Source organism: Ursus arctos, unplaced genomic scaffold, assembly GCF_023065955.2.
Source record: "Ursus arctos isolate Adak ecotype North America unplaced genomic scaffold, UrsArc2.0 scaffold_9, whole genome shotgun sequence".
Classification (NCBI taxonomy): Eukaryota; Metazoa; Chordata; class Mammalia; order Carnivora; family Ursidae; genus Ursus; species Ursus arctos.
In genome coordinates this window covers 44,813,775-44,830,949 of record NW_026623111.1, presented here as the reverse complement: position 1 = coordinate 44,830,949, position 17,175 = coordinate 44,813,775, and the positions used below count along the sequence as shown (strand labels likewise).

Here is a 17,175-nt window from a genome sequence, read left to right as displayed (position 1 = left end):
TGTCCAATAGTGAGAAACCTAACTCCAAGTGGATAATTTCATAGTTTTATTTTATAAAAACTTTAATTTTTTTCTAGATATAATGTGAAATGGACATATAATTGGCATTCAGTGGCATTAATACAAGTAATTAGTTATGATCATGGACATTTTAAGCTACTTAGTTGATTCTCAACTATCTGTTATTATTAATTTTATTATTTCTCTTCAAGCTTAGAATGTTGAAGTAGCAATGGCATTTGTTTTCAAAGGCAAATCACATACACATATCACATAAAATTTAAGGGCAAAATTTTCCTTATAAATGAAATGGGACAAATTGATCCTGTCTTATTCTTCACAGAATTATTGTGAGGTGGGGGGGATGTATTATGAGTAGCTATGAATGTTAAATATATATATATTCAAATATATATATATATATATATATATATATGTTTAGTTCAAGAATTATGTAGTGAAATACAATTTTGCAGTGTTAACCAATGTGGATCTATGTATTTTTTTGACTATGTTATCTTTTAATTGCCTATTTATCCTGTCAGCCTTCAACCATTCAATAAGAGTCCTTTATATTTCACATCTCAATAGGGATATTATAATCTCCATGCTGATTATAGCAAAAACAATGAACACTAAGAAAAAATTGTCCTACAGAGAAATGTTAAACTCAAAATAAAGAATTTTCACATTTAGTATCATTTAAAGCAAAGAGAAAATATTCATATAGATATACAAAAAAATAAGTAAATGACTTTTTTTTAAATTTTTTTTAAAAGATTTATTTATTTATTTATTTATTTATTTATTTATTTATTTGAGAGACAGGGAGACAGCCAGCGAGAGAGGGAACACAAACAGGGGGAGTGAGAGAGGAAGAAGCAGGCTACCTGTGGAGGAACCTGATGTGGGGCTCGATCCCAGAACGCCAGGATCACGCCCTGAGCCGAAGGCAGACGCTTAACGACTGAGCCACCCAGGCGCCCAATGACTTTTATTTTAATTGTCAAGTAATTTAGGAAGCAAGATGGCATATTCTCACTAAAATTTGTATAGTTACTGTATTGTATGGTTACCTGCATTTCACACTGTTGGTCAAAACACCAGTTTTGTATTTTACCCTGTCATTTAAGTTAGGGTAACAATACTTGGAGTCAATAAGCCTACTGAGAGTCTTCATATATTTCAGAGATGGGCCTCACATTGAATTATCATAAACTCTGTTATGGATAGCACTTAGATTCTGGAAGTTTCTCAAGTCACTAAGTATAACCAAGTGATGTAAAAACAATTTTTGTAGTGATATTTATTAAGTACATGATATTATATACATGTAGCATGAACATGATAATTGTAAAGAATTGTCTACAAAGCCCAAGTATCCAGTATTGATTCAAAAATGCTTATTTGGCTGAGATATTTAAATTTATTTCATGTTAATAAATCCAGACTTCACTCTACCTACATTAAGATAATATGAAAGTGAACTAACTTTAGAAGGAATAGTCAAGAATTTTAATGATTTTTATTCATACTCAGTGACTTAAACAGAAACTAGTAACTTCTATTGTCCTTATATACCAAGTTGGGTATACTAAAGTCACAACCATAACTCCTATTCCCTGATCCTGGTGTCATGAAAGGGGCCCAAACTGCTATGGTTGCTATTACACATTTCAAAATGATTAAATCTATGTTCAAAGTTCCTGCACAAATAATAACCTCTGATAAATCTAGATAGATTAGATGATAGATAGACGATAGATGATAGATAGAATAATAATATAGATACACAAAAAAACATAACTTATGTTTTATTTTTATTTCAACTGTCAAGTAGCAGAAGAAGCAAGACCATGTAAGCAAGACGGATCGACCAACCTATAGATCAATCTGTCTAAAACTAAAATATCAGTTTTGTAGGAGTAGCACCCTTGATTTAGTTTGTTAAAGTCTTTTTCATCTCATTTCTGAAAGAATATATTTTTCAGCTCTAAAGTTCTATGATTTGCTTACTATTATCTACTGGAAGACTTTGAGAAAATCACTTTTGTCAGCTGGAATAAGAATTTTAATTGGGGGTAGGTGATTTTTTCCATCAATAGAAAACTGCTTGACATAATGATAAAAGAACAATTCTAGAGTCAGATATAATTGAATTTGGTTGCCAGCACCAACAACGCTTCTTAGCAATATGAATTTGGGCAGCCCAAGTAAGAAAACCTGAGGTTTCTCATACATAAATTTATCTTAGATGTTGATTGTGCATAAAAAAGAATTAAGCTCAATGAATCATTCACGATTGACACTCAGTAAGTGGCAGTTTTGGTTATGGTTATAGTGTCAGAGCATAGTGATTAAGTACGTCAAACAGTATCTAACAATAGGTTTTCAATAGATTGCTATTGAATGAATTGAGAAAACCTAGCAATACTTGTATTAATAGTCAATACTATTTTAAGAAGCTTTTATTATATCTAGGTACTTTTTTAAGAGACAGAACTTAACGTGCAGTATATTTAACTGCATGTGAATTATGTTATCAGGGATCTCTATTCCCACCTCAAAGGTAATGTTGGGAGGATTTAGGAGCTCTAGCAAGTTTTTTGAGCTCCTTGGGGGAATAGTGCCACAGAAATACAAAAGGTTATTTGCACATGCATCACTGAAGTACCGTGGGGACCCATGAAATTCTATCACAGTTGGCCTGCTATCACTGTAGAATGACATTAGGAATTGACTATTCTGGATGAATGCAAGCCCCCAGAGCAATTTGGGTTAAAAGGTAGAAAAGTCAAACCACAAGGCCAAGGAAGGTATTCCCTGAGTAATGAAAAGCTTTTTTGAATGCTCTACATTTCATATCTTATAAGTCATGAAGAACTTTTATCATACTCTGAATTACATATCCAAATAACCAGATTTCTACAATTGCTATTTCTTTGTATCTAACAGTCAGATTTCTAACACTTCAAAATCATATCTACCTCAGTGGGTAAATTCATTTGTAGAAGCGTTCTGAGGACTTCATAAAGTTAACCAAATGGCCATCAGATCAATCTTTCTCTGCTGCATATATATTTTAACATTCCTTTTCATGTATTAGCAATTTATAGATAATAGGCTTTTCTTTACTCTGATATGACACAAAAAATGATACAATGATACAATTCTACTATGCAAACTCTTTTTATACCAATCATTGCTAGATGATAGTAATTACACTTAAAATCACTCATAAGATCATGGGTAAAAACACAACACACATGTCCTATATGTCCCCTCACTCTTCTGGCTTAAGGCCTTAAACTGCAAAGTTTATATCACCAACTAGTTGGGGATTTTCTACACAAAAGTGGAAATCTCTTTTCTCTACACGTGTTAATAAAACAGAGATAAAAACTCTATTAATAGAACATTATATGTGCCAGTCATATATACGTGTTACGTATATTACCACATTTAATCAAAACAAACCTATGAGGTATTTACTCTAATAGTCCATTTTTATAGATATGAAAACTGAGGCTTATTAAACCACATACCTAGCAAATGTAAAAATAGGGCTTCTGTTCCAAACTCTCAGATCTTGGACCATGTTCTCTCTATCACAAACCAACTTTTTTAAGCTTCAGTTTCCTCTTCTAAAAAATGAGGATGATAATGTTAACTACTCCATAAGGTTATTGTGACATTAAATGAAATAATCTATTTAAATGGCCCCACACAGTGCCTGGAACATAAAAAGTACTTGATCAATGTTATATACCATGATTGTTACTTTTATTACTGAAATGTTAGGGCAGTTGCAGACTCATTACATCACATTCTCAGGGAAACACACACAAAAGTAGAGGTAATTCCTAGGGTTTCTTACCACCTACACCCAGATCTTTGTCTCAGATTGGGCTTTGGGGAAACCTGTATGAGAACAACCAGTCACTTGATGTGTCTTGTCATAGTTTCCTCTTTTGCAAATTTGAGCTGATAATATGCATTTTTCCTCTCTCACAGTGTACTCAAAATACAGCTTAAGTAAGGCAGCCTCCTTCTCCTTTGGAAAACTTCCTTAGGGAATTTCTGTTTGAGTTGTCTGTATGCTATATTATCTTATACCAACATCTTCACTTCATTCAGACTTGGTTTATACTTAGCTTCAAAGGGGATATTAACATATATTTATTATATTCATTCATTCATTTATTTGACAGATTTTTACAGAATGCCTTTTGAATGCCTGACATAATGGTAGAACAAATAGTGAACTGATCTTAGTCCCAGTTTATAAAGAACATGCAGTGCATTGGTAAAGACTGATGAGGGACTGGAAAATGACAATCTATGAAAACAGGTGCTAGAAAGTCTCATTAACCATTCTGTAAGACCAAATACAAAAGGCTCCCAAAAAGACACAGGGATAGGAAAAGAATTCCTCGAAGAGACGTTTTCTAGAAAGAGTAAGAACTAGTCAAACACAAGAAGATAAGGAGAAGTAAAACGTATTCCAGACACTGGGAATAGCAGAGGCAAACACCCAAACCCCGAAGCCTCTGAAGAGCATTCAGATAACAAAGTGCAACCTACATGTCTCGAATACTGACTTCTGGGAAATTAAATAATTCATGGAGAATCACTTTGAAAAGTGAAATATGCTATATAAGTCTAAGGGATTATTATCTCTAATAAATTCCCTCTAGTGGGTAAAAGTGAAAAAAAATACTGGATTAAAAGTCTGTTTAATTTCAAACACATTATATTTTTTCCCTAGGCCATAAGCAAAGCATCTAGTTAACTTTAAATGTTTTTTTTTTTATTTCTTCTAAATTTCCCCTTTTATTTTATACTGTGATATTTTGCACTGCTCTAGAAGGAAAAAAAAAAAGAGATTGCATATAACTACTTTTCCCCATAGGGATTTTCTAAAATTTAGTTACTTTTGTATTCGGCCCAATTATCTAGTAAAAAGAAATGTTATGAGTGCTATACACATTTATTCAGGGCAAAGTTGTCATAACTGTATAAGTAACAATCAGAAACTCATACATGATAGAATATTTCACTGATACATAATTTAGAGAAAGATCAGAGAGGAAAGTGAAGGAATTGACTCTCTCCTGAGAGAAAAGTCAGTATATCATAGATTTCCAGTCCCTGTGGCTGGGGAAGTGCTTTCTGATAATGAAGTACTACAGGGGTGGATACAGAGAAGAGATTCTGAACACCAGTCCCTTAACAGGCTACACCAGTATATCCTGCGTGGCTTAAAAATATAGGACCTTTCCCCTTAAGATGCGTATTCCATTTCTGGGTCTGGATTCCTAGTGTAAGATCCAAGAATTTGTTGTTTTAAAACAAAAGATTGGAAATACTGAAAAACTTCTGCAAAAGCTGCAACATTTAAAACCCTTCAAGTTTAAAACATTCTTGAGTTTTGACAGCATAAAGTCTATCTCCACTTCTCTGCTGCCTATTGGTGGGAAGGAGCCATCCTGCACTTGTGAGAATAAAGTTTCTGGATTTGAATGATTCTCCCAGCTAGGGACTGCTAAGTCTGAAAAGATTTGAGGGTGACATTTAGGCCAGTCATAAGCACATGCAATGAGAAGTGGTCTGTTCAGGGGAATGCTCTGCAGCTTTCTGGGAGAAGAACCTTCCATTGGTTTCTCCTGAGGCTAATTGCTTGGGACTGCACACAACTGTAGACTGTATATTGTTTGACATTCAGTGGAGGCCTCAGTTTTGCAAGTGGTTTATTCATAATGGGCTCATATCATTTTCTGAGATGTGCAGAGATGTCCCTTTGAAGAGGCATTTATTAAGAAAATGAACACAGCATAATACATCTTTGAAATGATAGACTTTGTCACTATGGGGGGAGAATGACACACTATACAAGAGGAAAACAACTATGAGGAGGAAAGGCCAACAATAGCAATTCTAGATAACATTTACCATTTATTATCATTTCTATCACCAAACAAAAAAAGCAATAAATAAGGAAGATATTCTAGCGATTAGGAAGACAGGCTTTCATCACTGAGCTGAAAACAACTTAATGTTGGAATGCTAATACAGCTTGTTGAAGTTTGATATATATAAGTGTGGGGGAGGAAAAAATAATTTTTCTCTACTCTTCAATATTCTTGGATGAGATCCCGCCCCCATCCCTATAAGAAAAAGGCAGATTAACAGGAGAAAAGAAAACAGAAATTTAATAACATGTACTTTCTCCTGGAAAACTGAGTAACTCCCTGGAAAGGCCTAAGCCACCACCGTAAATACCATCTTCAGCTAAAGACAAAAGACAGGTGTTATGGGGACTTATCAATGGGAGGCCACTAGGAAAAGCACAGTAACAAGTAACTAGGGTATGGTTGTTATACAGATTTAAGTCCACTGATTGACTCTCCATTGATAGGAGTTTTTAGAGATTTAGTTATCCTTCTCTTCTGGGTACAGAGAGATATACTTGCTTACACATGGAGATTTCCCTTACAAACACAATGTCTTTTAAAAAGGGTAACTACTACTTGGTTTTCAGAACTCTTCCTGTGTCTGCAGTTTCTTAAAAATAACCAACTCAAGATAATCACTATGCTAAAAATGTATATTTTGAAGTGGTAAATTTTGCTCCCCTTCATAAGGAAGTCAGTGACCATTAGTCATCTCAATGCATAAGGTCATAAAATTGCAGTGGAATTGGGATTTTAGTTCAATGCGGTTCAAATTTATGCATGGCTTCCTCCATGTTTCCAAGACTGTGATTCTTTGGATACTCAGAGGATAATGTTTATAGCATTGAGATCTGCAGTCTTTTGACGTAATTGCCCTAGTCCTTAAATATATTCGGAAACGATATACTGTTGCATCAGGTAATAGAAACTGAGGTACATTAAGACTTTAGTAGGAGAATTTATGTTAATTTGAGTAGGTATTGGATGTGTTTAATGTTCACTGTAATGCTGACAGTACCAGAGACTCCAGAACCCTCCAGTGTCTTTGCTTATGTGTCCCTGGTTGTTGCTGGGCTTCGTTGAGAACCCCTCAGATAGTCTGCCTCTTGCAGTCCTGTCTCCTGCAATCACCCATTACATAAGAGGAGGTAAGATGAGGAGAGGGGGAGGCTTTCTGTCATTTTATAATGGGATCTCAGTCTTGGACTGTTTCTCTGTGTTCTGACACTCTCTCATATATTTCCAGTGCTCTTTGTCCTTTTCTCCCTATCTTTAACTGAGACAGATGGGCTAAAAGAGGTGTGAGTAGGAGGAGATTCCTTTTCCCCGCAGTGACCTAAGACCTTAGTAAAAGTCTCTTCCCCCGGAAGGAGTAAACCCTGTTTATGGAGAAGGTGGCAGGCTTTCACAATGGTTCCTCTTCCCCTCCCCCAACTAGAGCAATAAGTGAGAGGATCTTTTTTCAGGTCCTCCATGTGAAAACCTAATGGGGTTTCTGGTGGCACAACCCACAAATTTTGGCCCTCCCTAAGACTGTAGCCTCTAGGACTTCTTCACTTCTGCTAGCCCACACTTGGTTTCAACAACCCATCACAAGTTCCATTTGTGTTTCTAGCAGTTCATGACTACAGAAATTTCTGCTTCATATCAGCAAATCTCAGCCTTGACTATTTGGATTCACCTGTCTCTCAGTATTTCCCTGTGGCAATTTGCCATACAACCTCAATTCCCCCATGTGTCCAAGAAAGTTTGTTGATTTTCCGTTTGTTCTGCTTTCTCTTGTTATAAGAGTGACATTTTTCAAGCTCTTTATATCCTTGAACTAAAACAGTAAGTCCCCTTTATTAGGATTTAATGTACATTAACTTAATGACTACTACCATTAAACATTTTTGATGTTTATTGGCTACTAAGTATATTTTTTATTTCTTCAAGTATCTGTTCAATTTCTTTACTCATTTTCTTGGGTTATGTTATAGACTGAATTGTGTATTCCCCAGAATTTATATGTTGAGGTCCTAATACCCAGTACCTCAGAATTTGACTGTATGTGGTGATCAGGTCTTTAAAAACCTTAATTAAAGTTAAATGAGGTCACGAGGGTCATAAGGATGACCATGTGAGGTCATAGCAAGAAGGCAGTTACCTGCAAACAAAGAAGAGAGACCAAGAGGAAACCAAACCTGCAGATCTTGATCTTGGATTTCTAGCCTCCAAAACTGTGAGAAAATTAATTTCTGTTGTTTAAACCAGCCAGTTTTTAGTATGTTGTTGAATAGGGTCCCGCTAAAAGTTTGCCCAAAATCTAAGAATGTAAATTTATTTGGAAATAGAGGCTTTAAGATGTAATTAGTTAAGAATCTCAAAGTGAAATAATATCAAATTTAGATGTAGTCCTAAATCCAATGACTGGTGTCTTCATAGTGAAAGGAGGGGACAGAGACACAAACAGAGCAGAAGGCTGGGTGGAGGTGGAGCCAGGAATTGGAGTAAGGGAAGAGTTGCCATCATCTACCTACATCTAAGAGTTGTGGGACAGTTTCCTCTCCAGGAAACTCTAGGAACCAACCCTGCTGACATCTTGATTTCAAACTTTTACCTACTAGAATTTTGAGAGAATAAATGTCTTTGGCTTTAAGTTACTAGTTTGTGGAAATTTATCATAGCACTCCTAGAAAACTAATACACTGTCTAAATAAATTTTTAAATTTCTTAATGCGCAACTCCACTCATATTTTCATATGTCCCTATTTTCATTGTCCAAAATTGCATGTCAAAAGTCAATATCAATCAACAGGCATAAATATATAATTCCCTCTGGGAGGGACAGTGAATATTTAGGGATAATAAATGTAGTCTACCATACTCAATTTTGTATTTTTATATGTATAAAGTACAAACATTTAATTATAAACATTAGTACATCTGTACTAATGTATTATGGGTACCTCAGACATACAGAAACTTCTTGGTAAAGTTTTTATCAAATCTGATTTCTGATTATATTGTTCTTATTTTAACCTCATTAATATTTTCAGTGGATAACTTTTAGTAAGGGTTCTTGTCAGTGCTATCATTTTCTTTGTATACACTTTATATTGAAATATTTTATATACTTTATATGAAATACTTCTTTACAAGAATTCATTTAAGACAGTCTTGCATTGTGAGAGGCAGGTTTCTTAAAGTTCTGTGATATGATATGTAAACGCACCTAACCTGGAATACACTGCAACAGGCTACAAGTGAGTAAAGAATTCAGTTGTCTCTGTGCCACACTCCAGGCCTCCCACAGGACTTGAAGTAGATGCCTGTGATATGTGGCCATCTCTCATGCAGACTGAGACCAAGGCTGCTTGTTTCCAGATTTAAACAAATTGTCAGAAGGATTTGTGGTATTCTTTCTAACACCAACTATCCTCTTGCACATCTTGACAATGTTTTATAACCCAAGTTTGGACACTCTGCCCCTAGAGGGAATTTCATATTGCCTACCTTACTTATGAGATCTTCTAAGATCAGTTTCTGTCCTGCTCCTTATTTCTTATTCTGGTCGATGCTACAGAACAGAAAAAAAAAAATATCAAGACTCAAGAAGAAACAAAGAAAAGTCCACCTTCAGTTTGTATTTTAGATCATCCTTTGTAAATGATTTTGTATTCAAAATTTTTCTCCTCAGATATTCTTTTAGTTTTTAAATTTTTAGAGTGGCTTGTTTTAATAGCATTAAGATATAGCTCACATACCATACAATTATTCTATTTAAAGTCCAATTCAATGCTTTTAATATAGTAACAGAGTCATAAAATCATTAGCACCATGCAATTTTCAAACATTTTTATCAGCTTCCCCAAAGTTCCCTATAGACATTTTTAGTCACTGCCCATCTCCCTACCCCCCACTCCCAGGTCTAAACAAACACCGATCATCTTACTGTCTCTGTAGATTTGCCCATTCTGGATACTTCATATAAATAGAATCATGCAATATATATTCTTTTGTAATTGGCATATTTTATTTAGCATGCCGTTTCCAAAGTTCATTTACACCATAGGAAGTGTTAGTCCTTTTTATTGCTGAATAATATTCCATTATATGAAAAGACCGCATTTTGGAGGCTCAGTCAACATTTGGTGGTTATTAGGTTGTTTCCACTTTCTGGCTATTAGAAATAATGCTGCTATGAACATTTGTATACAAATACTTATGTGGACATACGTTCTCTTTTCTGTTGAGTATATACATAAGAATGGAATTGCTGGATCATGGTATCTCCACATTGTTTGAAGAAATTCCAGGCTGTCTTCCAAAGCAATTTTACCATATTATATTACTGTACACATACATAAAAATGTATAATGTTTTCAATTTCTCCACGTCCTCATCAGAATGCTTATGATTATCTGTCTTTTTTATTACAGTCACCCTAGTGTGTGTGAAACTGTATCCTATAGGTCTGATTTGCATTTCTGTAATAGCTAATGATTTTTAACATCTTTTCATGGCTTATTGGATATTTGCATACCTTCTCTGAATAAATATCTGTTCCTATTTTCCCCATTTTTAATTGAGCTATTTATCTTTTTAATATTGAGTTATAAGTTTCTTTATATATTCTGAAAAAACTGCCTTATCAGATATATGATTTGTAAATATTTCCTCCTCTCTGGGGGTCTCTATTTACGTTCTTGACAGTATATCTTGAAGCACAAAGGCTTTTAATTTTGATGAAATCCAATTTATCAATTTTTAAAATTTTGTCACTGTACTTTTAGTGTCATATCTAAGAAGTCATTGACTAATGCATAATTATGAAGATTTACTTCTATGTTTTCTTCTAAGAGTATTATAGTTTTAGCTCATATGTTTAAGTCTATGATCCATTTGCAGTTATTTTTGAGTATGTGAAGAAGGGATCAAAATTGTTTTTTGTTTTGTTTTGTTTTGCTTTGTTTCTGCATATAGATAACTGGTGTCCTTGCACCATGTATTGAAAAAAAATATTCTTTGCCGCATTGAATTATCTTGACATCATTTTGAAAATCAATTGACAATAAATACAGGGTTTACTTTTGGACTTTCAATTTTATTCCATTGATCTATGTCTACTCATATGCTAGTGCTACACTCACATGAGGACTATAGCTTTGCAATGTTTCGATTTCAGAAAGTTTGAGTCCTCTAACTTTGTTTTTCTCTTTCATGATTTTTTGGTTGTTCTGTATCCTTTGCATTTCCATATAAATTTATAATCAACTTGTCAATTTCTGTAAAAAAAATAAAAGTTGGAAATTTAATAGAGATTGTTTTGAATCTGTAGATCAACTTGGGAGTATGCCATCTTAATAATATTATTTTCTGATTCATGAGTACAGATTTCTTTCCATTTTTTCCATAAGTATTTAGAAGTTTTCAGAGTACAAATCATGTCCTTCTTTTACTAATCTTATTCTTTATTATTCTTTTAGTTTTATTTTTATTTATTTTTTTAAATATTTTATTTATTTATTTGACAGAGAGAGAAACAGCCAGCAAGAGAGGGAACACAAGCAGGGGGAGTGGGAGAGGAAGAAGCAGGCTCCCAGTGTAGGAGCCTGATGTGGGGCTCAATCCCAGGACCCTGGGATCACGCCCTGAGCAGAAGGCAGACGCTTAACGACTGGGCCACCCAGGCGCCCCAATTCTTTTAGTTTTAATTTTGATAGTATTTTGACAGATCTGGATATTGAGTATTAATATGAAATTTATATTCTGGACATGGAAACATACACAAATACACGTACAATATACCCTTACTAAGTTATAACCTCATGTTTTGTTTTTGGGTTGTTTTGGTTTTTTGCTTTTTTTTTTTTTTTACATTTCTCAGTAAACTACATAAATGATTTTAATGGAGAATAAATTGGATCAAGAACAAATTCAAATGAACTTTATTTTAGGAGACTTGAAGATAGGAGGCTAAATATAGCAGCAGTTGATACATAGCTGTAAGCAATTTAAAGATGGAAATCAGTGATTTGTAATTTTTTAATTATTCAATTAATGGAATTATTCAATTAGTGGAATGTAAATATAGCTGTTACTGTTTGCAATAACATTTTGTGCGGGAAAGGATAATAAGTGATCTGAGCAAAATATTCAGAAGGAAAATGAGTCAAACAGGAATCAATTTTATGTCCTTTCCTGTTGTGGGCAGAAAAAGGCCTCCCTAAAATAAATAAATTTCCTAATCCTTGGAACAAGTGAACATTGTGGTTTATGGCAAATGAGTGACTATTACCTTTCTTTGGAAAAAATGTGATTAAGTTAAACATCTTGAGAAGAGGAGATTATTCAGGTGGGTCCTAAATCCAATGACAAGTATTCTTATAAAAAACAGAAGAGAGGGAATGTGAAGACAGGGGTAGAGATTGGACTAATATGGCCACAAGCCAAGAAAAGGAATTTCAATAACCACCATCATTAGGAGAAAGCAAGAAAAGATTCTCTTTTGGAACTTCCACAGCAAGTGTGGCCCTAACACCACCTTGATTTCAGAATGCTGGCCACCAAAACTATGAAAAATTAAATTTCTGTTGTCTTAAGCCACCAGGATAGTATTGTCACAGCAGTTCTAGGAAACGAATACATTTCCTTTCTAATATTTGATCTAGATGGATCCTAACATTTCTATTTTTAGATTTATTTTAAATTTTTAAAAATATGTATTTATGTGTCTTTACAGTATTAATAGTTACTTAAACTTTGCCAAAGATATTTAGTATTTTATATGTATTATGAGTATTAATATAAATTTGATTTCCCAAGTATAAGCATTATGTTAAAATGTGGTAAAATTCAAAATTTAAAAAGATATTTATACAGGTACATGCAAGTTTTAGTATGTATGAAATTCACAGCATTAAGAAATAACAGGATTAAAGATTGTGAAACATTAATAAGCAGATTCTTCTGGCCATTGTGTATCAAGTTAATTGAGGTAATATTTAATCTAGAAACAGAATATTAATATCTGTAAAAATTTAGTTATCTATTTACACTAGAAATAATTGCCACCTAACTAACTCCATATTCAGCTTTCAGATTATCATAATATTGATGGTTTCCATAAAAATAAGATTTTGAAAATGTTATTTTATGTAGGCTTCAGAACTCTATGCCATTTGTACCTTAGTATAAATATATTTCTTCAATAAATAAAATTCTGAATTTAAATTTTTAAAATAATCTTAATAGAAAAATGAAAGAAAAAGAAAAGTGCATTATTATTTTAGATTTTTTATATTTGTTAAGCGACTGAAAATATAAATTCAAGATTGTCTTAATATTTTTCTTTGATTTACAAATTGAAAGCAAACTTAAAAATGTGCAACTGTCTTGACTTTTATTCATGTGAAACATCATATAGACATACTTCAGGCCTCACTAAAAAATTAAATTTCGAATACATAAAAAAGGATAATTTCAAAAAACTTCTTTCTGGCTAGATTTCATTCCTACTTTCCATAACAAATATTTAGACTAGTATAAAAATACAATGCTCCAAGAGATATTTTTGTACTAAATAGTCTTGGGGTGCCTGGGTAGCCCAGTCGGTCAAGCGTTCAACTCTTGATTTCAGCTCAGTTTATGATCTCATGTTCTCAGGGTTGTGAAATCAAGCCTCATGTTGGGCTCCATGCTGGGTATAGAGCCTACTTAAGATTCTCTTTCCTCTCTCCCTCTGCCCCTCCCCGCCCTGCTTGTTCTCTCTCTCCCTCTCTAAAACTTAATTAATAATTTTATTACATGCATATTTCCTTTTCTTAAAGTTTATTACAATGTAAAATGAAACTGTAAAGACTATGTGGAGAAATGAACACACTTTGATCTTGAAATCATAACTACAACCTCTTCTTTGTTTTGTCGTCAGAGCTCTGAGTCCTGGCCCAGTCAATCATATAACCATACAGCCTAGCGCCATTCTACAATAACGAGCAATCACTTTGGATAGAACACATATAGCATGGTAACCCTTTTTCCAATAGACTTTCCCATTTCCCTCTAGGTAATGTTTACAAATCTCCACTGAATTCCTTCCTCTCTGTTCACTGCAACTTCCTTCTTTTCTATTCATTAGCCTCTGTACCCCTGTACTCATCATTTCTTTCTTCTATCCAGTATATGAAAGAGTCTGTTAAGACTATATGTTAAAGCTCTAATGATAATCCAGGTTATGTCCATTCTTCACACATGACATGCTCTCTGTAATCTCTTTTTCTTTCCAACTTGCTTTTCCTAGAACTTTGGGTACTTTTCAGGTTTCCATCATCAGACTTCTGCTGCATTGTATAGGTTATTTTGGCAAGCTTATTCACTCCTAAATGTGAAGTACTACCTACATGTTCATAATTCCTAATCTACATCTCCAAAGTGACCTCTCTTATGCCTTGCAGGTTCGTGTATCCACTCACCAGGTGAATTTCTTCATGTAGATTTCCAACAAACGGCTTGTTTGAAAATTAACTCACCATAGTTACACTTAAAGTTCCTCTTTTTCTTTCCTCAGTCAGGTCACTTCAACCTGGTAACCCAAGTTTAAAATAATGTTGGTGACCTATGCCCCTCCTTATCTCTAAGTCTGCATTAAGTCTCCAAACAAGTCTTATTTCACCTGAGTAAAAGACTTTAAAATTGATTTTTTTATATTCTTTCTGCATCATAGAGTTTTGTGAGGATTAACTGAGATAATTAAATGCAAAGTGCTTAAAATACAGGCTAGTTGATGACATAGTGTCAAGAAATGTTAGCTGATATCATTATAATTTTTGGCACAATTATTATTTTTTTAAAGGCACTGAATGGAGTTATTCAAAACCAAAGTGAACAAACCTGAACTATGCAGAGAGATAGCCAAAGTAAAGCTAGGATATAATAAAGGTGAAATGTAGAGAAATGGATGGTTCAATGTTATTGTACTATAAAGTCCTTATCAGAACGAAGACAGAGATAAGGCTGGAAAGACAAGTTAAGGCCAAGTTTTAAAGTCCTCAGAAATCCAAAGTAATAAGTTAGTACAGGACAATATGAAAATCCCAGTGAGCAGGGAAAATACCTGGAATGACATGATGAAGACCTCCAAAATGTGTTCTTCCACAAAAGCAAAGAGGACAATAGCAAAAAATGATTAAGATCAATATTTTCCAAACTCTGGAAGTCAACCAAAGATTTAGAACAATCTGAGGACATTTATAAAGAATTACTGAACCTTGGTAAGAACAGTGGTTTTTCTAGACTTTCCATCTGCCCTTTTTTCATTATCCTCTCCCTAGTTTTACGCTAGCCTTGAAACTAGTAGCCCAGTGGACTCTGGAGGTGGGAGGCTTGGAGCTCCATAAAAAGCCTCATCCCCATAGAATGAAAGGATTTGATTATCTGGCAATTGCATGAACAAGCCTCATTCACCAGATTTGTCTTTAATTGACCTGATTAAGATTTTGTTCAGTGGGAAAGCTCTGTTTTCTTGTATTTTGTCAAGGTGGTGACACCAGGTGTGGCAAAAACAAAACAAAACAAAAAAGCTGACCAAATACTTAAAAGGGAAATCTTGAGAATTTAACAGCTGCAAGATACTTTGGAATGCTCTAACATATTCCTGGAAATCTAGGGACCATGTCTGTACAGGGCTGTCATGTGCAGAGCTGAGAAGATTTTATCTCTCACATCTCTCTGACCTCGAGTCTCTGTGTAAGCAAGAAATGAAGTCTAATGCAGATTGTAAAATGTACAAGTTTTGAAATCTTGTCCTACACAATGAGCCTCTCAGCAATGGGTAGGAGACTAATCAGTAAAAAGTATCTTAAAAATGTCTGTCTAGTCTTAAGCTGACCACTAAACTCACAAAAAATGACTTCAGTCGTCTCAAGAGACAATAGAAACTAGGCAGAATTAGTACAGGGAAGTCACTAAACAAATAACAACAGACCCTGGAGGGAAGAAAGAGGATATGATTTCCAGCATTTCCATATTATCTTATTTAAAATATCTATCTTTTTTAAAAATATGAAGCTATGAAGCATGCAAAAAAACAAGAAGATATGGCCAATTCAAAGGAAAAGAATAAGTCCCAGAAACTACTCCAGAGGAAGCCCGTGTTTTAGAGTAATTAGATAAAGACTTTAAAGTACTTATTATAAATAACTTCAAAGAATTAAGAAAACTATATTTAAAGAATTAATGGAAAGTATGAGAATAATGGTTCACAAATATCAGGAGGAGATAAAAATTATAAAAAAACAAAATTCTGGAGTTGAAAACTATAATAGCTGAAGTGATTTGAAATACCAGAAGAAAACACTGGCAAGTTTGGAAATAGATCAATTGAGATTATCCAGTCTGAGGAACAGAAAGACAAAAAAATGAAGCATTGTTGAGGAAGTAGAGAAATCAGAACCTTCAAAATTGTTAAATAGATTGTAAAATCATACAGCTACACTGGTAAAGTTTGGGAGCTCTTCAAAATATTAAATATAGCATTCCTATATGACCCAGGAATTCTACTCTGAGGTATAAATCCAAGAGAAATTATAGCATACACACAGAAGAACTGTTGCATGAATGTTCATAACAGCTTTATTTTTAATAATCCAAAAGAAGATACAACCCAAATGTCCACCAACTGATGGAAGGTTAAACAAGATGGTTCATACTTGCATGAATGTATATTCATACAATGGAATATTATTTGACAAAAGAAAATGGAGTAGTAAAACATGCTACAACCTAGATGAAGTTTGAAAACATTATGCAAAATTAAAGAAGCCAGTTACTAAAGAACATTTATAGTATGATTCCTTTTATATGAAATTTCCAGACTTGGCCAACATATAGAAAAAGTACACTGGTGGTTGCCAGGAATTCGGAGGAGGAAAGAATGAGAACTGATGGAAGATGGATAAGGGGGTTCTTTTTGTCCTGGTCAATGAGATCTGGAATTAGATTATGATGACTGTATATCTGTGAAATACTAAAAAAACACTGAATTATCCACTTTAAAGGAAGAATTTGATGCTTTGTGAATGTATCTCAATAAAATTGTAAGAAAAAATTCTAACGAACACGGATTGCTTTGTCACAAACTGGGCAATAGTTTTCAATTTATTACTTTGTATTGGTTACTTTGAGGCAAAATTTAGTACAAGAGATGAGTAATATTAGGTCTTAATGGTTGTTCCTTGCATGT

At 33.9% G+C, this 17,175-nt stretch overlaps 1 long non-coding RNA gene across 1 annotated transcript in view; it reads right to left on the bottom strand.

Moving 5' to 3' along the window:
- The window catches only part of LOC130543206 (uncharacterized), a 64,784-nt gene that overhangs the window by 29,042 nt on the left and 18,567 nt on the right, over nt 1-17,175 (bottom strand). Inside the window, exon 2 of the long non-coding RNA XR_008958369.1 lies at nt 9,450-9,513. This is a non-coding gene — a long non-coding RNA (uncharacterized LOC130543206). The remainder of the gene's footprint in view (nt 1-9,449; nt 9,514-17,175) is intronic.